At 42.1% G+C, this 27,173-nt stretch overlaps 1 long non-coding RNA gene across 1 annotated transcript; it reads left to right on the plus strand.

Moving 5' to 3' along the window:
• Nucleotides 1-8,229: 8,229 nt before the first annotated feature.
• LOC311262451 lies at nucleotides 8,230-8,860 on the plus strand. The gene is made up of 3 exons (XR_014623259.1): nucleotides 8,230-8,269; nucleotides 8,421-8,514; nucleotides 8,683-8,860. It is a non-coding gene; the product is annotated as an uncharacterized lncRNA (long non-coding RNA).
• The last annotated feature ends 18,313 nt before the right edge of the window (nucleotides 8,861-27,173 follow it).

Here is a 27,173-nt window from a genome sequence, read left to right on the forward strand (position 1 = left end):
AGATATTCAGCGTTTTCCGGCCATTTTTTCCCATTCAAGCAGATTACGGAATGTTCAAAAAATCCCACATTTCACACTTTTTCAAGCATTTTCAAAACTCATCTAGTCATTCACACTTCAAGATAGAAACTCCATTCAAACTCTGAAATATTCCACTATTTGTCTACATTCAAGCCTGTATTCATCTTTCTCACAGCATTCATACTTTTTGCACAGTCGCAGTTCAAACATCGGTAACGTTTCAGATTTTTGCATTGGTGTGTATTGGGTGGATCACACTTTTTCAAGCATTTTCAAAGCTCAGCTAATCATTCACACTTCCAGATAGAAACTCCATTCAAACTTTGAAATATTCAACTATTTGTCTACATTCAAGCCTGTATTCATCTTTCTCACAGCATTCATACTTTTTGCACAGTCGCAGTTCAAACATCGGTAACTTTTCAGGCACTTTCAGATTTTTGCATTGGTGTGTATGGGGTGGAATGTTGAGAGCCAGAGTGGAGGAGCCAACTGACAGAGTGGGGAGCACCTCAAAAAAATTCAGAAAATCTCGTCTTCAACTCGCGCTTGCATCCACAATTTTCACTCCAGCAGAAAAATAACCACATCAGCTTGTAGGAAAATTCGTGCCGGTCGCTAGAGTGGTTCTCTGGAGCCAATCGGACAAAAACTCTTGGCTCAGTGGGCGTTTAACTGAAAGCAACACCGACCAACTGCCGCATCAAGTCCCATGTAATTGATAGGAAAAAAATCTGGAGGCAGGCAAACACATCCACTTTTCTGAACTGCTCCAGAAGACACATTTTTGACCACACACACACAAAAATTTCACAAAATGTTGACAAGACTCTCATAGTTTCGACCATATCATTATTTGAGTGATAGCAGTTACTGTTTTGGAGGGAGAAGCATGTTAATGTGAGGTGAACCTCAGCAGAAATCACTATTAAATCAACTCCCACAGTCCGTTGCCGCGACCACCCTGGTTACCGTCACTGTGGCAACCGAGATAGAGAGACAGATTTATCAATGAGTCAGTTTACTACACCCAGTGTATTACAGACTATATTTCCCAACATTTCAACTATATTTAACTATTATCTTTTCATTCATTCAAGCCAGAATCTCCATCTAAATATTGAAATGTTCCCAATCACTGACACATTGACATTTATTTAACGTTTCAGTCCCATTCAGAGTATTTGATCCATTCTCACTGTAACATCTCTTCATACTCCTGTTTGGCTCACAGCTTATATTCTATTTTTAATCCTTCATTCTCACCCAACTATTAGGAAGCTTCATTGTCTTCAGACGAGACTTCAAATAAATTCAAGCCACCAATTCAGTTTGGCCTTAGCTTTTCAACAAACCCTAAATTATTTCACAGTTTTTAGATATTCTGGACATTATTCAAAGTTTTCAAAGCCAGCAGTCCGCATTTGGCGTCAGCTCTTCAAAAACCTTAAAATATTCAACATATTTCATATATTCTGGACATTATTCAAAGTTTTCAACACCAGCAATCCGCATTTGGCGTCAGCTTGTCAACAGGGTGCATTCACAACCGCAAGTTCTTCAGGACTTGCCTTCTCTAGTTTTTTTTATTTTTATTATTATATCTTCCGGGTCAGAAAGTTTGGCCCTTAACTCCTTCAACATTTTTCAACGTATTCACTCCATTCAAAAACCAAAATATTCATCTCAATTGGGAATCGACCGCGTCTATTTTTCTCATTCATATCATTCATAATTTCCGAGATATTCAGCGTTTTCCGGCCATTTTTTCCCATTCAAGCAGATTACGGAATGTTCAAAAAATCTCAAATTTCACACTTTTTCAAGCATTTTCAAAACTCATCTCGTCATTCACACTTCAAGATAGAAACTCCATTCAAACTCTGAAATATTCCACTATTTGTCTACATTCAAGCCTGTATTCATCTTTCTCACAGCATTCATACTTTTTGCACAGTCGCAGTTCAAACATCGGTAACGTTTCAGATTTTTGCATTGGTGTGTATTGGGTGGATCACACTTTTTCAAGCATTTTCAAAGCTCAGCTAATCATTCACACTTCCAGATAGAAACTCCATTCAAACTTTGAAATATTCAACTATGTGTCTACATTCAAGCCTGTATTCATCTTTCTCACAGCATTCATACTTTTTGCACAGTCGCAGTTCAAACATCGGTAACTTTTCAGGCAGTTTCAGATTTTTGCATTGGTGTGTATGGGGTGGAATGTTGAGAGCCAGAGTGGAGGAGCCAACTGACAGAGTGGGAAGCACCTCAAAAAAATTCAGAAAATCTCGTCTTCAACTCGCACTTGCATCCACAATTTTCACTCCAGCAGAAAAATAACCACATCAGCTTGTAGGAAAATTCGTGCCGGTCGCTAGAGTGGTTCTCTGGAGCCAATCGGACAAAAACTCTTGGCTCAGTGGGCATTCCCATGTAATTGATAGGAAAAATATCTGGAGGCAGGCAAACACATCCACTTTTCTGAACTGCTCAAGAAGACACATTTTTGACCACACACACACAAAAATTTCACAAAATGTTGACAAGACTCTCATAGTTTCGACCATATCATTATTTGAGTGATAGCAGTTACTGTTTTGGAGGGAGAAGCATGTTAATGTGAGGTGAACCTCAGCAGAAATCACTATTAAATCAACTCCCACAGTCCGCTGCCGCGACCACCCTGGTTACCGTCACTGTGGCAACCGAGATCAACTGGGCCAACACAGAGAGAGACAGATTTATCAATGAGTCAGTTTACTACACACAGTGTATTACAGACTATATTTCCCAACATTTCAACTATATTTAACTATTATCTTTTCATTCATTCAAGCCAGAATCTCCATCTAAATATTGAAATGTTCCCAATCACTGACACACTGACATTTATTTAACTTTTCAGTCCCATTCAGAGTATTTGATCCATTCTCACTGTAACATCTCTTCATACTCCTGTTTGGCTCACAGCTTATATTCTATTTTTAATCCTTCATTCTCACCCAACTATTAGGAAGCTTCATTGTCTTCAGACGAGACTTCAAATAAATTCAAGCCACCAATTCAGTTTGGCCTTAGCTTTTCAACAAACCCTAAATTATTTCACAGTTTTTAGATATTCTGGACATTATTCAAAGTTTTCAACGCCGGCAATCCGCATTTGGCATCAGCTCTTCAAAAACCTTGACATATTCAACATATTTCATATATTCTGGACATTATTCAAAGTTTTCAACGCCAGCAATCCGCACTTGGCGTCAGCTCTTCAAAAACCTTAAAATATTCCGCATATTTCAAATATTCTGGACATTATTCAAAGTTTTCAACACCAGCAATCCGCATTTGGCGTTAGCTTCTCAACAGGGTGCATTCACAACCGCAAGTTCTTCAGGACTTGCCTTCTCTAGTTGTGAATGTATTCTGCATTTATGTAAAATACTGCTAACTTCAGCAAGGTACTTTGCGTGTGCATAGTTTGTAAATGAGTATCATCAATGCTGTTATTAACACTGTTTGCTACTCTGCTGTGACGAGAAAGCTAGTTAGCAAGCATTATTAGCATCGCTCGGCAGCAGAAACCTTTGGTTGTTTTTTTTCTAAACGAGCTAAAAGTTACCGAGCCTTCTCCTGCAGTAGCTACTGTAACTAGCTGCCCTGTAGTCATAGGAGAGGTGGTTGGCTGTTAGCACAGGTTATAACCACATGTTTGGTAGCATATGAGTGCCTTTGGTGTGTTTGCTAAAGCAGCTACAAGCTACTAGCAATGCCAGTCTTTAGACAATATTCATTTATTTTCTTATCAAAAGTAATTGCAACTGTCACATCGGCTCACTGGTAAACGACTCCGTTATTAGTAGTATATGAGTATATTTGAAATTTCGCTGGGGTTGTCGCGCAGTGGGTGTCGGGAGTAAATTTTCAACTTCGAGGCGTTTTGCGCCATGATTGGCTGGAGTACATTTTTGAACTTCGCGGGCGTTGTAGCGCTTCACTGCACTCACTCACTCACTCACACACACACACACACACACACACACACACACACACAAAGAGATGACTATTCATGTTGCTTTTCTGGTGTTCTGTGAATTTGGTGTGTGTTTTGATTATTATTATTATAATTTTCAGTGTCTATTGTTTGGATATTCACTGCAGTTATTGATGTTCACTGGTAGTTGGATACACTATGTACAGTATTAAAAGGTCTTAAATAGAATTTGGCTCCGATTATGTTTAAATGATGTTTTTTGTGTTAATGTGAGAGCAGTTAAACCAGACTGGTCAAATTTGACTGGGAACATCAAAGTAAAGGGGGACAAACATAATACAAGGGTTAAAGTAAACTATCAGCATTTTAGTCTAGTATTTGTCAGTGTTGTATGAATACTTTGATTTAAGTAACAACTTTAATTCTTCTGCTTCCATCACTGGTTGCTTGTTAAACGTGTGTATAAGATGTATTTTTCCAATTATTGCAGGCTAGAGATGAGTTGTACTGTCAATATTAATCAATTGTCTACTTTAGGGCTGTAACGATTCATCGAGTTACTCGAGTTACTCGATTACAAAAATTGGTCGAGGCAAAAACTCTGCCTCGAAGCGTCGTTAAATTCCTATGACGCGCAGGGATCTTGAATGTTCCACACAGACCGTTGTTACTACTGCGTAAAGTGCCGTACACGGACACGGAGAGCCCTCTCCGTCGCCGGAGAGCCTGACGGAGAGCCTCTCCGGGCGCATGAAAGATTTTTTAAGTGTCCGTCACTCCGTCGAGGGGAAACGGAGACTGCAAGGGCTGTGATTGGTCCTCTAAACTCACGTGCTCACGCTGGTTCTCCAGCAGCCCGGGGGGGATTGCATTGCGTATCCGCCACCACGACGGAGAACTGCGAAGGCTCGAGATGACATGCCAGAGCAGAATCAGTTTGTGCGCGTTTGAAAAACGTAGATATGATATCTGCTTTACAGACAGTTGAGACCGACGTGACATGTTCTCTCTCTCTGTCTGTCTGTAAGTGTGTGTGCACATGTGTTTGTTTACGTCGGTCCGGAGCTCCTCCCTTCGTAAAACAGAGCGGAGGAGAATTGTAGATGCGCGACGATGAAGAAATTATTAGGGCTGTAACGATTCATCGAGTTACTCGAGTTACTCGATTACAAAAATTGGTCGAGGCAAAAACTCTGCCTCGAAGCGTCGTTAAATTCCTATGACGCGCAGGGATCTTGAATGTTCCACACGGACCGTTGTTAATACTACTGCGTAAAGTGCCGTACACGGACACGGAGAGCCCTCTCCGTCGCCGGAGAGCCGGAGAGCCTCTCCGTACTCTCCGGGCGCGGAGTGTCCGGCACTCCGTCGCGGGGAAACGGAGACGGCAAGGGCTGTGATTGGTCCTCTAAACTCACGTCCTCACGCTGGTTCTCCAGCAGGAGATTGCATTGCGTATCTGCCACCACGACGGAGAACTGCGAAGGCTCGAGATGACATGCCAGAGCAGAATCAGTTTGTGCGCGTTTAAAAAACGTAGATATGATATCTGCTTTACAGACAGTTGAGACCGACGTGACATGTTCTCCCTCTCTCTCTGTCTGTCTGTAAGTGTGCGTGCACGCGTGTTTGTTTACGTCGGTCCGGAGCTCCTCCCTTCGTAAAACAAAGCGGTGGAGAATTGTAGATGCGCGACGATGAAGAAATTATTAATTAAATGAACACAGTCCGGACCGGTTCTATAGGAAAAGTGACCTTAAATGACTTCTGTTGTGATTTGGTGCTGTGTATAACATAAAATTATATATAACACAGCATGCGTGCACACACATAGGTTGCTAGGTTACCATAGCAAATAGGCCTATCCCAGAGATTATATATTATTTGTTAGTAGGTGGTTAGAAGGTGCAATCCCTTTTTGTAATGTTGTATAAGACAACACTAAGGCAAAATGGCCGTTACTATTTAAGTTTGTATTGATTCATAGTGTTACATGTTATACATGTTTTACAGTAAGTTGAAACTGTATTGTTATTTAATTGTTTGCACTTGCACTAAATGAGTAAATTGCAATAAAGTTTTGGAGCCAAATGTTGGAGTTGTAAGAAATACCTCTGTTATTTAAAGAAATAAAAGCCAAATGGTTGATCATTTTACAGCCACATCATTTTCGTCATGCATTATTTGTTTTGGTTGTTTAAAAATGCAAAAAATATATATATACGATTAATCGATTAATCGATCGATAAAGTGCTAGATTAATCGATTCCAAAAAGAATCGATAGCTACAGCCCTAGAAATTATTAATTAAATGAACACGGTCCGGACCGGTTCTATAGGAAAAGTGACCTTAAATGACTTCTGTTGTGATTTGGTGCTATGTATAACATAAAATTATATATAACACAGCATGCGTGCACACACATAGGTTGCTAGGTTACCATAGCAAATAGGCCTATCCCAGAGATTATATATTATTTGTTAGTAGGTGGTTAGAAGGTGCAATCCCTTTTTGTAATGTTGTATAAGACAACACTAAGGCAAAATGGCCGTTACTATTTAAGTTTGTATTGATTCATAGTGTTACATGTTATACATGTTTTACAGTAAGTTGAAACTGTATTGTTATTTAATTGTTTGCACTTGCACTAAATGGGTAAATTGCAATAAAGTTTTGGAGCCAAATGTTGGAGTTGTAAGAAATACCTCTGTTTTTTTAAGAAATAAAAGCCAAATGGTTGATCATTTTACAGCCACATCATTTTCGTCATGCATTATTTGTTTTGGTTGTTTAAAAATGCAAAAATATATATATATACGATTAATCGATTAATCGATCGATAAAGTGCTAGATTAATCGATTCCAAAAAGAATCGATAGCTACAGCCCTAGTCTACTTGTTATTAGATGCCACGGGGCAAGTCTTATCGCCGTTCGGAGGCAGCCAAACGGCGTATGGCAGAACGGTTGACGTGGAACCGCAGCGGCCCGCCAATGTCTCTGTCGCACGTATGTGTATGTATATTTTGCTAGTGGCAAGTGCGTTTACATGATTTGTGATGATGATTTGTAATGTTTTATGAACTATGTGTATCTCGGTGTCTTTTTCTTCTGTGTATTAGTTGGCACCGGTCAGCGCCACGCTGTGCGACAGTAGCCAATCTCGTCGCTGACGGGAAAACAACACAAGTTGGTCATTCCGTCGCAAGTGCCTGATGAGAAGGTAAAATAACAATAATAATAAGACTTATAATAATTAGTGATTTTCATTCTACAACAATGTAATCTTTTTTTCCAGTTTGTTCTTCTCATTGGCGCTTCCCATCTACTGACCACAGTCAGTAGGATTCATGATGAGGATGTTGAGATTGTGAACTCTTATAAATACCTCGGCACCGTGTTTGACTCCCAGCTTAAGTTTAACTTCAATACTGAGTCAGTAGTCAGACGGTCCCAACAGAGAATCCACTTGTTGCGGAGGATCAGCTCCTTTGGCGTCTCAAAACCCATTCTGTGTTCTGTGTATCTGTCCTACATTGAGAGCCTCCTTACTTTTTCCTTCCTCTGCTGGTTTAATAGCCTGGCAGTGAAAGACAGGAACTGTCTAAATAAAATTGTAAATGTCTGCTCTAAAATCATAGGTACACAAATGACAGATCTAAACTCTCTTTGGGAGAGACGTGTCCGTAAAAAGGCAAAAGGCATTATTAATCAGGAGCACGCCCTTCACAAAGAATTTGTGCTGATGCCATCAGGACGGCGATATAAGCAGCCTCTTGGGAAGACCTGTCGGTATTCCAGGTCATTTGTGCCTTCATCCATTCGGCTGCTAAATGCAGAGAACTGAGCCAGAAATGTGTGCAATGAAATAGTGTTCTGTTTTATTTATTATAATATGTCTAAGTATGTATGATTTATGTTGTATGAATGTTTTTTATGACGGTGACATCTACTGTAGAAACTGAATTGCCCTTTGGGGATAAATAAAGTATTCTTCTTCTTCTTCTTCTGCGCGCTTTCGCAGATGGCATTGTTCCGATGCCAGAGGGCTCGCTCTCCTTTGGCATTATGTCCACGCCCGGGGCCTGTGCGAGGGAGCTGAGGACCGAGTTGCTGCACGCTGCTGTTCCTCGGACTCCTGACGCAGTCCTGGTCATGGCGCCTAGCAACAACCTGACAACCAGCAAGACCATCGACGAGGCAGGGGCAGACTTCGCTAAGTTCCTGCAGGCCGCTTGCAGTCGATGGTCTAACGTAGGTTTATTTTCTATTGTATTCATTGATATATTACCACAGTTAATTTAGTTGTATGAACTGTTGCAAAATAATGTATATTTATACGACATTAGTTATTGCATTTTCAGAAAGAAATTACTTTGTCATTAACAACCACTTTACTCTCCAGGTGTGTGTCGCAGACTTCGTACCTCGTTTGACCGTTGAAGTCCTTCAGCAAGACTTCATGCGTCAAGAGTCCCGCCGCGTGGCAGCATGTATGGGTAAGCTTTAAAAAGACTATAGTTTAAGTACATTTCCACGCATAAAGCATCATATGTTGTTTGGCAGACCGTTTAAACGAATATTACAATTTCCATAATCATTCCGTTAAAACTTTAAATATAACCCATAGAGATGTTACAATAATGTATGTTATTTTTCTTTTTTAGGTGTCAGGTACTTCCCTACAGCTGAGCATTTCCCTATGAACCGCCGTGAGCTGTGGTGCAGAGATGGTGTAAGTAGAATACATAGCGTCATCTACACCTTGTCTGTAGTCGAATGACAAGTTTATTGCACCGCGTAATCTGTTTCATTTTCGTTATTTTCGCAGGTTCACCTCAGCGATAGTGACGGCATGCCCGTTCTAGCCGGGCTGCTGTGGAACGCTGCATTCGAACAACTGCAGCCTCCGACACCAAAGCTACAGCCTGCTCCCAGAGCGTCGCCGCCTCGTAGGCATGTCGTCCCAAAGGTGGTTGTCAGGGGACAGGTCGCCGTACCTCGTCCATCAAACCCCTTTGAGTGGACAGTCGTCGGCAAGGGCGGAAAGGTAATTGTTTACACATTGTAATGGTGCGGTTGATGTATTTTTGATCAGCTGACCTCTGCAATGTTCGACTGGTGGTTTAATACAAAGTATCTTATTTTGTCATTACAGAGGAGAGCACCTGAGGAACGTGAGCAGTCCTCTGGTGCAGAGAGGGTGGTTCAGCAGCAGGTATGTTACACTTGATTTAACCTAGCCTGTTTTGGATACGATTGTCGATTTGATGATGGCGTTTTGACAGAGGAGTCGTTCTCTATATGCATTTCACAGGTTGACGCAAGTGCAAGCGCACTCCAACTCATCCAGCCAAACCCTGTTTGGTTCAGCAGTTCGGTGTTGGCTGCGATGGATGCTGCTGTGCCATCCCATCTTCCTACCCCTGATTCTACCGCTGTTCCACGAAGCTCAAAGGTAAACTGCGTGCAAGTTGTATCTCTTGGTTTGTTGAAGGCTGTGTAGCATCTCCTTTTTCCTGATACACTCACAACAACATGCAAAACTGCACAATATTGTCCACAAGGGCTTTTGGCCAAATATGGCTTCAGAAAGTGTATTTTGTTTTTCTTCCATTAGCGTCCAAAAGTGGAACATCGTCGTCGGACTTCTGCAAGCCAGAAGGTTTGTCTCGATTTTATTTGATATTTGACTTATTGGGATTTTTTTTGTGTGCACGTCTGCAGTATTACGGCGATAATTGGATAATCATTGGAAAAAAATGTTCTCTAGGTCCCGGCGAGAGCTTTGCCCGTGGTGAAACCCGTGCCACCGCCTGCAACTGCTCATCTGAAAGCGGACGCCAGGGGGGAGGTTAGTACAGTTTGTGTAAAATGTGTGTCTAGTACCTTTTTATAAAAATAGTAGTATAGTTTATTTATAGATCATTTAATGTTTTTCTTGTCTTCTAGGTCGCCGTCGCCGTCTCCGCCGCCGACACCCCTGTCGTCGCTGCGCCGGGCGGGGACCTTCAGCCTGTCGTCGATCTCGGTGTCTCGCCGACACCGAGATCCAACAAAGGTAAGTGTGACGCTAACCCCGTTCCTTGCAGGTGTGAAGAGGTCCTGCAGTCTGTTGTTCCTGGTATTCGTGTCAAAACTGCACCAGTCAGTTACGACATAAATACACCCATGGCATGTGGCGTTGCAGCAGTCATGAAACATGTCATGTCTCCAGTGTGTACGTGGAAAGGGACAGATGTTGATAGCATAGGCGTAGAAGGTGGCAAACTGGCCAGTTACATTGAAGCTAGGCAGAAGAGCGAGAATAAAACGGGACTTGTGCAAGTTGATTGAACAGCACAATGTGTTTGGCAGGCAGTGGCAGGTAACTATTCCTCCTCCAGCACGTAGCGATTTTAATTGGCTGGAGGGAGACACCGCGATGTACGAGAAGCTGCAAGAGCAGTTGTTTATCCACGGCGCGTGTCTGTTGAACCTCGGGGGTGCGGTCAGTGCCGTTATTCTCCATAACGGGTATTTTGTGGTTGTTGATTGTGGCACGCGTGATGCATGTGGGATGGCATCTGGTATTGGCACATCTGTGGCTGTGTTCAACACATGCCTTAATGACTTGATGCTTCACATTGGTCATTTGCAGGAGTCTTTAGGCGCGAAGTGGTATGCCGTGCATGGCATTTCTGTCATTGAGTGTCCAGTAGATAACGACGGGGAGAGCGCTACATTGTTTGCAGGCGAGACCGTTGACGTCGGTGTTGCAGCAAAGCTCGAGGATGGTAGTTCAGTCAGGCCAGAGACCGACCTAAGTTCCATCAGGGGAACTTTTCACCAAGGGGACGCTCGGTTCCAACACGGAGGGCTTCAGTGTATGGCTGTAAGTTTGGTAGCTATAGCCAAACACAGCATTGATACTGTGTTTTCGTGGCAGTCCGGCAATCTGGATAAGGTTGTAGAGTTAGGGGACGAGCTCTACACATCGTTGCGGGAAAGTAAGTCCATCAGTGGGAGGTCTGAACTGCTGTGCGTTCCAGATTTGCCTAAAGAGTACATTATTGATGGAGAGAAATTTCAGTTTGAGTACGGTGACTACGTTTCTGGTGACGTTGATGTGGTTGAGGGACAGCTTGTTGATGCAGGTGTGTACACCACTCTCAGGAATGGTTTGGGAAAGATGTGTAGCAAATATGACACATGCTTTCTGACTGTGAGTGGCAGCACGAGTGCTATCATTGGTCGAGATGGGCAGTATGCAGTTGTTGACTCCCACGCACGCGGTGCAGATGGCATGGTAGATGTGAAGGGGTTTAGTGTTGTTGTGTATCTTAGTTGCCTTGATCGTGTGTTTGATCACATATGCAAATTTGCCACCGCAATGAACACTCCAAAGCTGTTTGAGATTGCCGGTGTTTGTGTCACTCACAAAAGTTCAAGTGCAACTGTGGAAAGCAGAGAGGTTGACTTTGGTCGTAGCTTACCTCTTCAGCCACCACTTAAAGTGTTGGCTGAACAGGTAAGACTTGGCAGTAGCAGCAGTCAGACAGGTGTGAAACGCAAGATTTCAGTGGGTAGTCATGGATCCAAAAAGTTGAAAAGCAGGGATGTTAGTGTGGTTAATTCAGACGTTGTATTTGTCAGTGATGTGACGAGTAAAAGACGGTAGTGGCGTAGTGACGTTGCACAAGCTTTGTGCAAACAGTTGAACGTAGAGTCGGAGAAACTCGATCTAGTGTCTTCAGAGGTTGGTGCATTAGGGGCTCCTTGTAGGAACGAGCAAATAGTTGGTGATGGTAATTGTTTCTTTAGAGCGGTTAGTCAAGCTGTGTGTGGCACACAGAAGAATCATAGAAAAATTAGATTAGCTGTGTTTAAGCAATTACAGGCCAATCCTCTAGCATATATGTTGCGTCCCGAGTATTCCTCAATGGCAGATTATCTGAGTAGATCAAGAATGCGCTATGTTGGTAGTTGGGCCACTGAAGTAGAGATTCAAGCAGCAGCAGATTGTTTAGGAGTAAATATTTTCACGTTTTGTGGTGATCGCTGGCTTGAATATAGTTGCAAGAATAAGCAGTTGTGTAATCAGGCAGTGTATTTAGAAAATTGCAACGGTAACCATTATGAGACTGTTGTTTGTGTAAAGCAGCCTCAGATGCAGACTTGTTATGGTTACTGCAAAGTGAGCGTGTCTTGTGCCGGAGGGTACAATTTTAGACGGCAAAGTAGAGAGAGTAGTGTTTGTGCTGAGAGTTCAAGTGCAGTTGTAGCTCCTGGTTGTGTAGCTGAGAAAGTTATCGATGTTGAAGATAATGTTATAGAACAGCAGGATAGTATTGTGTCTATGCAAGAGCAGACTTCATTTACATTTAAGCCAACTAATGTTCATTCTTCAAAGTATTTGAAAAGTAAAAAGAACTTAAAAAAAAAAAGAAAATACCAGGTGAATGATTTGCATAGGAAGAAAGTCATCAAAATCAGTAAAAGGAAATATATGGAAAATGTAGTGTATAAGCAGAAACTTATTGAAATCAATAAAAGGAAATATAGGGAAAATGTACTGTATAAGCATAAACTTATTGAAATCAACAAAAGGAAATATAGGGAAAATGTACTGTATACGCATAAACTTATTGAAATCAATAAAAGGAAATATAGGGAAAATGTACTGTATAAGCATAAACTTATTGAAATCAATAAAAGGAAGTATAGGGAAAGTGAAGTGCACAGGCAGCATGTAAAAGACATGAGTTTAAGGAAGTATCATGGAAGTCTTGAGCATAAAAAGCGTGTTATAGCAGGAAACAAATTGAAGAGGGAACAAAATAATGAAAAGGCAGAGCAGTTTGATTATGTTAGAGAACAGTTTTGGGATAAAGTTAAAGATGGACCAGATTTTGTGTGCTGTGTATGCCACAGAGGGTTGTTTAAGAATCAGGTTTTGAAGTGTAAAAGAGATGATTATACTCAAAGGAAAGAAATAAGTTTAATTGCAGATAAATGCATTAGTGAAGAGTATTTACATAAATGTAATGAAGACTGTGTATTGCCGTGTAAATGGTTGGATACAGCTAGAGGAGAGCTGTGGATTTGTAGCACGTGTCATTCCAAGATTAGTAAAGGTGTGGTGCCACCTGAATGTGCATTGAACAATTTGGCGGTTTGTCCCATTCCACCAGAATTGGCGTGTTTGAATAGTTTAGAGCAACATTTGATCGCGTTGCATATTCCGTTTATGAAGATGTTGGCGTTGCCTAAAGGTGGGCAAAATGGAGTACATGGACCTGTAACGTGTGTTCCTGCAAATATTGTGCAGACGAGCAATTTGCTGCCACATACAGATATGGAAGGATCTTTGTTGCCAGTAAAGTTGAAGCGGAAGCTAACTTATAAAGGACATTATGAGTATCAGTTTGTTGATAGTACGCGTGTAAGGCAGGCTTTGCAGTGTTTAAAAGGGACAAATGTCCATTATAAAGATGTAGAGTTCAATGAAGCATGGATAAACCAGTTTTGTAGGGAACCGGATAGTGATTGTAATGGTGGTGGTGTAGCATCTGCAGATGTTGGGGAAGATGAGCTTCTGCATGATAGACAACAACATTGCATGTTCCAGGACACTTGTCTTATGCCTGTAGATATTGGTCAGGAAACACTGGATCAATCTTTTGATGATATCTTGAATTTGGCTCCAGCAGAAGGCAACTCTCCTGTCAGGTTGTTGTCTGATCATACAAATGAAGCAAAATGCTTCCCAGTGTTGTTTCCTAGTGGACTTGGTACATATCGTGATAGTAGACAGCATCGTTTGACTTTGTCGCGTTATTTTAATAACAGGATTTTACATGCTGATGGTGGATTTGCACAAAATGTTGAATACATCTTTTTTGTTCAGTACTTATCTGAGGTAGAACAGGTTGTGTCAAATGTATCGATAGCATTGCGGAAGGGTAAAGGAGGTGCTAAAGCTCAAAAAGTTAGCAGAAATGTATTGAATGACGAAGAAGCCTTGAAAAAGTTGTTGCATGTTGATGATGGGTTTCGTTTTCTTAAACCTAATAGAGGTACCCCATCTTTTTGGCAGGGAGCCCAGCGTGATTTGTTGGCTTGTGTTCGTCAGCTGGGTGTCCCGACGTGGTTTTGTTCATTTTCTTCAGCTGACATGCGTTGGAAAAATCTCCTCAATAGTATTTTGAAGCAGGCAGGTAGAACAGAGACGGCTGAACAGTTAGAATGGGCAGATAGGTGTCAACTTTTGCGTGGCAATCCGGTCACTGCGGCCACAATGTTTTGATTTTTGCTGGCATTGTTTTTTGAGAGAGGTGCTCATGTCTCCATCTAATCCTATTGGCAAAATAAAGGATTATTTTTATAGGGTGGAATTCCAGCAGCGTGGATCACCACATGTTCACTGCCTCTTTTGGATAGAGAATGCCCCAATAATTGATAAAAACACAGATGAAGAGGTAGTTCAATTTATTGATCAGTATGTGACGTGTGAATTACCAGCACAGGATGAAACATTATTGGAAATTGTAACATCTGTGCAACAACATTCAAAACGACATTCAAAATCTTGTAAGAAGAATAAAACTGTTTGTCGTTTCAATTTTCCTAAGCCGCCGTCCGCAAAAACTTTTATTTCACGTCCAGTCAGTGAAGAGGATGGCAAAGAATCTTGTAAATGTAAGGTAGATGAAGCACATAAATTGGACCGTTGTGCATGCAAAAATGAGGTTCAGAAAAAAACAGAGATCATGAAAAAAGAGATTGCAGCCGCCATTATGACAAAAATTACAACGGCTCTTTCAGATGAGAATGCCAGTTTTGATAGTGTGGAACAGTTGTTTAGACATTTAGGATTAAATCAAACCATTTTTGAGGCTGCGTATAATCGTGTTGGCAGGAAGACGCATGTCGTTTTGAAGAGGCAGGTGAACAAGGTTTGGATAAATCAGTATAGCAAACCACTTTTGAAATGCTGGAATGCTAATATTAACATCCAATATGTCGTTGATGCCTATGCTTGTGTAGTGTACATTATTTCTTACATCTCCAAGGCAGAAAAGGAGATGGGGTTGTTGTTAGGAAATGCTCAGAGGGAAGCAGCTAAAGAGGGTAATAGTAGTGCTAAAGATGCATTGAAAAATTTAGGAAGTGTATATTTACACAATAGGGATGTTTGTGCTCAGGAGGCAGTGTGTAGATTGACAAACATGCATCTTAAGGAGTGCTCTAGGAAAGTTGTGTTTGTGCCGGTAGGGGAGAATACAGTTAGAATGAGTTTGCCTTTAAGTGTGTTAAAACAAAAGGCATCATCACATGATCTTACCGATGAAGATATGTGGATGAGGAATACTGTCGACAGGTACAAGAATAGGCCGAGGATGGTACATTTAATGACGTGTTTGTAACATTTGCGTCAGAGTATTGCTTTTGAGTAAAAATGAAACGTGTCAATAGGGTTAAATTAAACAATAATTGTGGTTTTGTTGTGAAAATAACACGTACGCAGCCCGCCGTTGTTCGTTACGTGCGCTTTTCGGAGACTAAGAATCCGGAATTGTTCCATCAGAGCATTTTGCAGTTGTTCCTGCCGTATCATAACGACGAGCAGCTCAAACCGGCGGGGTTTGAGACATTTGAGCAGTTTTATAGTCACGGTCGTGTGAGATTAGGTGATAAATCGCTAAATTCGGTTAAAGCGGTTGTCGATCAGAATTGATGCAAATTTGAAAGAGACGCAGACGAGTTGGATGATATCCAAAATTCAATCAGTAGTGACGGTGGTGTAGAAGATGCCTGGTGCGAGCTGTGCCCAGGGCAGGAGTTGGAGCATTTAGAGTGTATAGAGGAACGTAGAGAGACCGAGCAGATAGTGGACGAACCCGTAGATAGCATTCCAGATTTAGCGGTAAACAGTAAAGATGTTGCACATTTAGAAAAGAGGAACAATGTCCTCTGCAGACGTGACGGTTTGGCTTTAGTTAGGTCTCTGAATGAGACACAGATGTGTATTTTTTATCAGATTAGGCAGTGGTGCGTAGATAGGGTAAATGGAGCAAAGTCAAATCCGATACATGTATTTATTACAGGCAGTGCAGGGACAGGTAAGAGCCATTTGATCAAGGCTATACATTACGAGGCAATGAGGTTGTTGTCGAGAGTGTGTCGCGATCCGGACGACATTTGTGTTCTACTAACAGCTCCTACGGGGATAGCGGCACACAATTTAAACGTGGCTACTATTCACAATGCATTTAGCATCGGTAAAGATGTACGCTTACCTTACAGTACGTTGGGTGAGGAGAAGCTTAATTCTTTACGTGCTAAATATAGTAGCTTGCAGCTTTTGATAACAGATGAAATCTCCATGGTTGATCACAAACTATTGGCTTATATTAGGGCTGGGCAAAACGATTATTTTTTCGATGCATCGATTAATCTAACGATTAATTTTTCAATTCGATTCTATTCCGATTCGATTAGCGATTATTTCCCCATAATTTGACCTATATAGCAATTTACATATGCTAATTTATGTATCTCAATGAAAAAACACAAATTTCTTCATTCCAATACATTTTTATTGCTCTTAATTACCAAATTCCAAAATAAAATTCAAGTAATGAATAGCAAGCGGCCTCATGTCTTTCAGCACTTTGAGGTGCTGGTGCATAGCCATCATGCTCTTATGATAGGCCATTTCCATTTTACAAAGCTGACAAACAACACAGTTGCTCCCTTTTACTGTAAAATAGTCCCATACCTTCGAAATACGTGTTAGTAGCCCCATTCACACTGCCATTTGCATGCGGTTTCAGATGCGGCGAGGGGTGAAATTTCCCTCCGCCGCCTCTGATGCTCCTCCGGAGGAGCGAGGGGCGTGTCGGTCTGATGGTGTTCACTGTGTGATAACTAAACAGGTCCATCACTCAACAAAATATAGAGAAATGTCCCACAAAGCAACGTTACAGGACCAAACAACAGTAACGTAGTAACTGCTTGTGTCTTTGGCAACGTATGGGAGGAAAATAATACCGCAGTTATTCATGGAGAAGTGTCTGTCAGCCTGTCAGCCCGACCGACTCTTCGTCACATTTCTGCCCGAAAAACAGCATCTGTCCCCGGCAAAAAACTTTAACTCACCAAGTGTTTGTCACGGTGAAAAAAATCCCCAGGACGGTCAGCCCTCCACCGAGACTTCAGTGAACTTTCCCCCAGAAAACAGCCTCCCTCCCCGCGAGTGAAAGAGTCAGACAGCGTCCAGTTTACTGATGGTGATTATTTAATTATGTAATTTAGAGAAAAACGTAACTTTGTCACTTTCCAGGACGTTTGGTGGGTCAGGATCTCATCACAACACATTATAACAGCATCCATATGATTATAAACAGTCTGCAGGTACATGTTTAGATTAACAGGAGGACACCGGGGAAACACGTTGAAAAAAACACACGTCATCACCATGACGCGTACCGTCACGTCTCTTTTGGAGCCGCGGCGCCGGCTTACTGTGTGAATTACACTCTGGTTCGTCTTTTACGCCGGAGCTGCTCGGGTCTGTGTGAACAACCAACGGCAGAGAATTGGCGAACCGCCGCTGTGGCGATAATGCGGTGTCTGTGTGAAAAGGGCTACTGGCGTTGCTGCTGCCGCTACTCGCTGCCGCCATTTTTTGTTTTGGTCGGTTGACGCGTCGACGTACAGTTTTTGCGTCAACTTATTTTTGCGTCGACGCAATCGATGACGTTGACGCGTCGCCCCAGCCCTAGCTTATATCCATGGAAGATTAAGACAAATCAAGCAATCTGGTGACTATTTCCTCGTTTGGAAATGTTAGTGTAATTGCAGTTGGAGATTTTTTATCAGTTGCCTCCAGTGAAAGGGAAAGCTTTGTATTTAGATGACGTAGGTGTTGATTTGTGGTCTCGGTTGTTTAAGATTGCAGAACTGAAAACAATCGTTCGTCAGAAAGATCACGTATTCGCAGAGTTGTTGAACAGAGTTAGAACTCGTTCAAAAGGTACCCCGATGTTGGATAGCGACATTGAAATATTACAACGTTGTGAAACCAGCGAAGTCAGCTCAGCTTTGCACATATTTCCCACAAATCGACAAGTTAATTTGCATAATGTACAGCAGTTGTTGGAGAGTTGTCCGGATTATGTCGAGATAGAGGCTCAGGATTATGTGAATAGTAAGAAAACAGGCAAGCTGGAGTTGATAAGCGGACATCATTCCAGAGCATACGACACGTCTGGATGAGATGCTGCTTTTAGGGAAAGATGCCCGTGTAATGCTGTTTAAAAACTTAGATGTAGTGGATGGTCTAGTCAATGGGGTGTGTGGCACTGTCACACACATAGTTTATCCAGAGAATGACGAAACGAGGTTTCCTCAGACGGTGTATGTTAAATTTGATGACGATAGGGTAGGCGTACCGAAGAGGAAACGTTGTGCATTTGCCTCTGCGGTAGAAATGGGTTCCACAGGCATTGGACCTGAAGAGGATAGGGTAACTAAAAAGGGTGGAATGCGTAGGCAATTTCCACTGAGCTTGCCTGGGCTTGTACAGTACATAAAGTACAAGGCATTACAGTAGATAAAGCGGTAGCGTCGCTTGAAAGGATTTTTGCAGCTGGACAGGCGTATGTAGCTTTGAGTCGGGTTAGACATTTGTCAGGGTTGGTGATTAGGGATTTTAAGGAGAAAGCCATTTATTGTAAGGATGCAATAAAAGATGCAATTGAAAACATGCCTCCCTTCATGGTCGAGAATATTACAAGGCACAAATTCAATACGCAGACCTTTACTGTGTTTTTGATGAATGTGCAGAATTTGACCCAACATGTATCCAATTTGGCATTGTGTACACAGCATTTGCAGCTTAACTGCATTGCTGTTACAGAAACATGGCTGCCTGCAGTTTCCTCATTTGAAACTGTAAAGATGGACAGTTATGTTTTTCATAATCAGCCAACAAATTTATCCTACAGTAGCAACAACCAAATATTGACAGAAATTCAAGGCCAACAACATGGTGGAGTTGGCCTTAATAGTGCAGACAATTTGACATGTAATGTTCTCCAGGTACCAAATGTAAATTTCGAATGATTGGTTTACCACTGCACTACATACAGCATATTGATAGCCGTAATTTACAGACCACCATTTTATCCCATGACTTTGTTTAAACAGAATTCAAGCAAATTACTTGATTGGCTGAATCCACAAAGTGACACAATTGCCATCATGGAAGATTTCACATGTTGAAATCATCAAACAAAGGGTTTGTTCAATTTGTGAAACAACCAACAACAGAAAACGGCACACTAATTGATCATGTGTATATGAAAACAACACATTATATTGTTGAATCATTGGTGGTGCCAACTTATTTCAGTGACCATGAGGGGATCATGTGTTCTTTTACATCTAGGACATAGAACAGTAGTTAGTGTAATAGTAGTAGTGATTTTAGTAGTAGTTTTTTAATTAACCTTTTTTATATTGTAGTTATTTACATATGCATGTTGAGTTTTGTGTAATTGTGTATTGTATATATATATATATAATAATAATAATAATAATATATATATATACAGTACAGACCAAAAGTTTGGACACACCTTCTCATTCAATGAGTTTCCTTTCTTTTCATGACTATTGACATTGTAGATTCACACTGAAGGCATCAAAGCTATTAATTAACACATGTGGAAATATGTACTTAACAAAAAAGTGTAAAACAAATGAAAATACGCCTTATATTCTAGTTTCTTCAAAGAAGCCACCTTTTGCTCTGATTACTGCTTTGCACACACTCTGCATTCTCTTGATGAGCTTCAAGAGGTAGTCACCTGAAATGGTTTTCACTTCACAGGTGTGCCATGTCAGGTTTAATAAGTGGGATTTCTTGCCTTATAAATGGGGTTGGGACCATCAGTTGTGTTGTGCAGAAGTCAGGTGGATACACAGCTGATAGTCCTACTGAATAGACTGTTAGAATTTGTATTTTGGCAAGAAAAAAGCAGCTAAGTAAAGAAAAACCAGTGGCCATCATTACTTTAAGAAATGAAGGTCAGTCAGTCCGAAAAATTGGGAAAACTTTGAAAGTGTCCCCAAGTGCAGTCGCAAAAACCATCAAGCGCTACAAAGAAACTGGCTCACATGAGGACCGCCCCAGGAAAGGAAGACCAAGAGTCACCTCTGCTGCGGAGGATAAGTTCATCCGAGTCACCAGCCTCAGAAATCGCAGGTTAACAGCAGCTCAGATTAGAGACCAGGTCAATGCCACACAGAGTTCTAGCAGCAGACACATCTCTAGAACAACTGTTAAGAGGAGACTGTGTGAATCAGGCCTTCATGGTAGAATAGCTGCTAGGAAACCACTGCTATGGACAGGCAACAAGCAGAAGAGACTTGTTTGGGCTGAAGAACACAAGGAATGGACATCAGACCAGTGGAAATCTGTGCTTTGGTCTGATGAGTCCAAATTTGAGATCTTTGGTTCCAACCACCGTGTCTTTGTGCGACGCAGAAAAGGTGAACGGATGGACTCTACATGCCTGGTTCCCACCGTGAAGCATGGAGGAGGAGGTGTGATGGTGTGGGGGTGCTTTGCTGGTGACACTGTTGGGGATTTATTCAAAATTGAAGGCATACTGAACCAGCATGGCTACCACAGCATCTTGCAGCGGCATGCTATTCCATCCGGTTTGCGTTTAGTTGGACCATCATTTATTTTTCAACAGGACAATGACCCCAAACACACCTCCAGGCTGTGTAAGGGCTATTTGACCAAGAAGGAGAGTGATGGGGTGCTGCGCCAGATGACCTGGCCTCCACAGTCACCGGACCTGAACCCAATCGAGATGGTTTGGGGTGAGCTGGACCGCAGAGTGAAGGCAAAAGGGCCAACAAGTGCTAAGCATCTCTGGGAACTCCTTCAAGACTGTTGGAAGACCATTTCAGGTGACTACCTCTTGAAGCTCATCAAGAGAATGCCAAGAGTGTGCGAAGCAGTAATCAAAGCAAAAGGTGGCTACTTTGAAGAACCTAGAATATAAGACATATTTTCAGTTGTTTCACACTTTTTTGTTAAGTATATAATTCCACATGTGTTAATTCATAGTTTTGATGCCTTCAGTGTGAATCTACAATTTTCATAGTCATGAAAATAAAGAAAACTCTTTGAATGAGAAGGGCCGCGTTTCCCAGATTCGTTAAGAAGCTCTTAAGTGCTAAGATCTTCTTAGGAGCGCTCTTAAGAACGCTGTGAAAGAAGGATGTGTTTCCCAGAGTCGCTCTTAGCTTAAGAAGATCTTTCACTAAGAAGGAAATGTAAGATCGAGCTGACCCACTCTTAACAGCCTTCTTAGCGACCGAATGCTCAGTGATCAAGCGCGTCAGGGAAATTTATATCCTCCACTTTGCGAAATAATAAAACAATGCTCAATGTTGAAATGCGCTCATAGCTGCGGACCACTGGCGCAAGAAAAAAAATAAGAAAATGGTAGATGAAAAAAACCTTTTTATTGAATTACACGTTTAAGTTTTCCGCAACATCTGCATATATGAGTTTATAGTACTACACATAGTCACAGATATCAAGGGAACAGATGTATTAAACTCAGCTGAACCTCATCCAGAGAGGCTTCACCTGCTACTCTGCGTTGCCAAAGTCCGCGCGTGTGATAAACCACGGCTGCAATACAGCACATTCTCCCTGCGAACCAACAGCGTCGCCGAGCGCGAAGCCAGACGGTTTACATAAATGCATACGTGCGTCAGTACTTCTCCCCACTGGACGTGCTGTCAGACCGGGCTGTCCAGGCAAAGTACCGGCTGCCCCGTGCGGAGAATTAACAGCCGTTGGATCTCTTTGCCTGGACAGCCCGGTCTGACAGCGCACACACACACACACACACACACACACTTATGCGCTGATAAAGAGGTGGGTGATCGATTTGCCTGGCATCGATTGATTCAGCACAGCAGCACCGCGGTGGACAGCTCCCACTAAGAGCTTCTTCAGAAGCTTCTTTGGCTTGATCTTAAGGTTCTCCTAAGAAGGCAGTTAAGAACGCATCTGGGAAACACCCGTATCTTAGCGCTCCTTCTTAGCCGAACCCTTCTTAAGAGCCTTCTTAAGTCCTTAAGAACGATCGAATCTGGGAAACGCGGCCAAGGTGTGTCCAAACTTTTGGTCTGTACTGTATATAGTTTTGCAGCCACGTTATTTGTATGAAATGTGCTATATAAATAAAGTGTGATTGATGGATATGAGGTTGACTTCCTATTTTCAACACAACTATTGTTGTATATATAGTATATATATATATATATATATTCTCCATCGTTGTTTCTACACACACAGCCAAGCACCTCCGGCGTAAAAGACTAACCAACCAGAGCCTAATTCACACAGCAAGCCGGCGCTTCTCTTCCAAAAGAGGCGTCACGGTACACGTCATAATGATTACGTGTGTGCGTTTCTTCAAGGTGTTTCCCCGGTGTTCTCCTGGTAATTTAAACATATACCCGCTGACTGTTTAAAATCATATGGATGCGATTATGTGTTGTGATTGACATCCTCACCTACCAAACATACAGGAAAGTGACAAAGTTACGTTTTGCGCTCTAAATTACACAATAACATAATCGCCATCAGTAAACATGACGCTGTCAGACTCATTCACTCGCGGGGAGGGAGGATGTTTTCTGGGGGAAACTTCACTGAAGTGAAGGGAGGGGTTATCATCACGGTGACCACGACAACGACTTGGTGAGTTAGAGTTTTATGGCGGGGATTGACGCTGTTTTTCGGGCAGAAATGTCACTAAGAGTCTGTCGAACCGACAGGCTGAAAGACACTTCTGGACGTATAACTGCGGTATTTTTTTACTCACATAAGTTGCCAGAGACAGTACCAATTACTACGTTACTGTTGTTTTGTCCTGTAACGTTGCTTTGTGGGACATTTGTCTGTATTTTGTTGAGTGAACAACATGTTTAGTTATCAGTGTCACATCGACTACGCCTCTGATACCACCTCCGGAGGCGCATCAGAGTCGGATGCGGATGCAGAGAATTAGCTCAGCATCCCCGCATCCAACCAGCAGTGTGAATTGGGTAAGTATACAGTCCTAACACGCTAAATGTCACAAATGTCAGAAATCACTAAGGTTGTTATCGCCAGCTGGTCGGTTTCTCTCTTTCGCTGACGTCACTCCAACAACTTTCCCCAGTTTCTTAGCAACCAAATGCCGTGCATTTCTCCATCAATTATAACAGGGTGTAGTCGTGTTCATATCCTCGCAATCTAGTTCGCTTGCGAGCACTGTCCTGAGAATATTAATCGTTTCTTCCTTCACCAAACGCACAGCAAACGTGACAAGAATATATTGTAATTGTAAATTATTTTTCCGAAGTGTGGTTTTACTTTACCTATCAGCAAATGGAAAAACTGGTATATATATAGTCAGAAGTAGGCACTTTCGACACAAGTTTTGAGAGAAAAAGATTCAGCTGTGTGAGGCTGCGTGTTGCTGTTACCTCAACTTAAATGTGTGATGTGATTGTCAGTCAACGTTGTCTCCATGGATACCAGAGATTTGTGATTGGTTGTTCAGAAAAAATATCCTCCCATCCAGTAGAAGCCTATAAAGTCAGTGGCAACTCAGCTTGTCGGTCTTTTTCTCTCCGCAAGAACAGGTAACTACCTTACGTCTCATTCACGTGTAAGACAACAGCTAATATGATGATATTAAACGTTAACAACAAAACATAGCTATTAGCAACACTGATAGCTGTCAAGCTAGGTTGTTTTAGCCTTCAGACATTGTGTTGAAAGTGTCTTCTGACGTTGCAAGTTTTGTCTGGTTAGCTAGCTAGCTGGGTAACGTCAGCTACAACGTGGCAACGTTAGCGTTGGATGAATACACAAATAAAAATAATTGTGATTGGGTTGTGTGTTTCTATAGAAAATGGCTTCTCTGTCATCTCCGACAAAGTTCACTGAAATGGATGACCCAGAGCTCTCTGGGCTCAGGCAAAGCCTGCAAGTGTTTTCTGTAAGTATTTAATGTTGCATTTGGTGAGAGTGGTGTCATGTAATGTGTGTTTGTGTGCGAGTTGTTGTAGCTGGGGGTATTGTTAGGTAAATGTCTAGATCAGGGGTCTCCAACACGTCGCTCGCGAGCTACCAGTAGCTCGCAGCCCCTTTCCAAGTAGCTCGCCAAAGGGTAAATGAATCGTACATAAATGTGAAAACTTGATTGGTCACACGGCTAACTGCCACCTTATATCCAATGAAATTCACAGGTGTCCCTCCCCCTTCTGACACAGAGTGATTATTTGCCAATTAGTTGTCAATCAAACGGTTGCGCTGCTGTCAATCTTGATGTGTCAGTGGTGAAGAAGCAGCAGTAGCAGTCATGTCCGCAGGAGCAGCTCATACGAGTAAGAGGCAAAAAACTAGGCCTACATATAATTTCCACGAAGAATGGGAAACAGAGTTTTGTTTTACCAACGTTAACGACAAGTGTGTGTGTCTGCTCTGCGGTGCTGGCGTGTTGATCGGTAAAAAGTGTAATGTGGAACGCCATTTCACCAAAGTCCACAGCAACTTTTCAAGGGACTTTCCAGCAGGTAGCAGTCTACGAAAAGAAACGCTTCAAAGACAACAGGATTTGTTCACCAAACTGACAAAGAAGGTCAATGCAGCAACAGAGGCCTCGTTCAAAGTGGCGCACATCTTAACGAAGCACAAAAAGCCGTTCACCGATGGTGGCATCGTGAAAGAGGCAATGACTGCAGTGGCTGAAACGTTATTCAAGGACCATAAAAGTAAGACAGAAATTTTGTCTGCTATTGCCGATGTACAGCTTGGTGCTAATACTGTGACAAGGAGAGTGTCTGTGCTGTCTGCAGATGCGGCAAAACAGTTGGAGTCGGACATGAAAAGGTGCAAATGGTTTTCAATACAGTGTGATGAGTCTGTAGTGTCTGTCTGTTTTCATTCGCATGGTGTTTGATGACTTTTCCACCAAAGAAGAGTTCTTGACCTTACTTCCACTGAAAACTATGACCAGGGGAGTGGATCATACACCAACAGGCTATATGCGCAAAAGTTATGGGATTTGACCATGTCATGGCGCCTGTTATTAAGATCATCAATTCCATTCGGGCAAAGGCAAAACAACACCAGAGCTTCAAGCTGTTCCTGGATGAATGCTCTGCGGCGTATGGGGATCTCCTCCTCCACACTGACATCAGATGGCTAAGTCGAGGTAAGATACTACAGCGCTTTCTTTCCTTGCTGGATGAAATCAAGGCTTTCATGGAAACGAGGGAGGAGGATACAACCCTGTTATCTGATCCAGAGTGGCTGCTGGATCTTGCTTTCCTGACTGATGTAACTGAGAAAATTAACCACCTGAACCTACAGTTACAAGGCAAAGATAAAAACATATCTGATATGATCAGTGCTGTCAATGTATGTCAATATATTCAAACAAAAAGTTTCAGCACTTCCCCTCTGTCTCCAAGATGTTGGAAAGTCACACAGGTGCAGCCAGTGTTTTAAATGTTTCCCAGTATTGTGACCTCTTGTCAAGGCTGGGACAGGAGTTTGCAGACAGATTCAGTGACTTTGAGAGACTTGAGCCCTGTGTGACATTTATGGCCAACCCTTTCATGGATGTGGACACAAGTGAGATTTCAGGACAGATGGCTGAACTTTTCTGTGTTGATCCTGTTGAAATGGAAATTGAGGTTGTAACACTTCAAAATAATGTGCAGCTTAAGTCTCGGCAGCATTCTCAACTTTTTTGGAGCTTAGTAGACCCAGACAACTACAAAAACCTTCACCAAGCAGCTTTGAAAATGTCTGCTTTGTTTGGGTCTACATACCTCTGTGAGTCAGCCTTTTCTGATATGAATGTAATGAAATCAAAGTTCAGAACAAGACTGACTGATGACCATTTGAATGACTCCATAAGAGTGAACCTAAGTGGGTATACTCCAGCATACACCTCTCTTGTTGGCTCCATGCAGTGCCAATCATCTCACTAACTAAAAAAGACTGCATCACACATACCACTATGCATGTGAATACTCTTGTGAAGTGTGATACAGTCACATGAGCAGATATAACAAAATGATGACTGAATAGTTAACTATCTGTATTTGTAATGGCATTGTTTTGTTTTGCTAGCCTTCTCATTTCAATTTAGCTAATAGTGTGAGATACACCAAAAAGTATACAGAAAGACAAAATGCACATGATGATTTATTGTTTGATGTTTTGATACAAAATGTGAGCTGTGGACACTGATATTTTGTAAATGTTCAGTTAAAACAAGCTTATTGAGTTTGTTTGGGTTAAAATAAAGTATAAGAATAAATGTTACAAAACATGAGTAGCTCACATCCATTTTGATTTTGTAAAAGTAGCTCTCAGAGGGAAAAAGGTTGGAGACCCCTGATCTACGCGGTGCTTGACAATATCCTGTGCTACATATTGAACCGACCGAGCGGCCAGCTGGCCCCGGAGATAGACCGTGCGCTAAGGCCGATGCCAAATCCCATCATTCTACGCCTGCTGCGCTGGAGAGACAAGCAAGACATCATCAGATCCGCCACCGGGAAACGGCTCACCTGGAGCGGCCAGTGTTTCTCAGTCTATCAGGACTTTTCTGCAGAGGAGTCGAGACGACGTGCCCAATATAATGACATGAAAAAGCGGCTTCACAAGGCTGGGGTGCGCTTTGGCCTCGTCTACCCGGGGTCCCTCATTGTCACCATGAACGGGCAAAAGTTCACCTACAACTCGCCCAAGGATGCAGAAAAGGAGCTGAAAAAGCATCTTCCAGAGTTCTTCTGACCGGGGAAGGCCGTGCCCACGACGATGGAGCTTCTAATATACAGATACAGGTTGGATCCTGAAAATAACTGTTGCTTATGACCCACCGGCGGGACCATGATAATTTCTCCCCTCTCTCTTTGTTTTCTTATGTATTCCCCATGATTGCTAAAATAGATTATGACAGTCGTTATGACCCAGTCTAATTCAGGGAGTTAATTACTATTATAATTATTTAAAGAAACATAAACTTTTTCATAATGTAGGGGCATTGAATATGAATTTGAGTTGTAT

This window comes from Pagrus pagrus, assembly GCF_965226575.1.
Source record: "Pagrus pagrus genome assembly, chromosome: 9".
Taxonomy (NCBI): Eukaryota; Metazoa; Chordata; class Actinopteri; order Spariformes; family Sparidae; genus Pagrus; species Pagrus pagrus.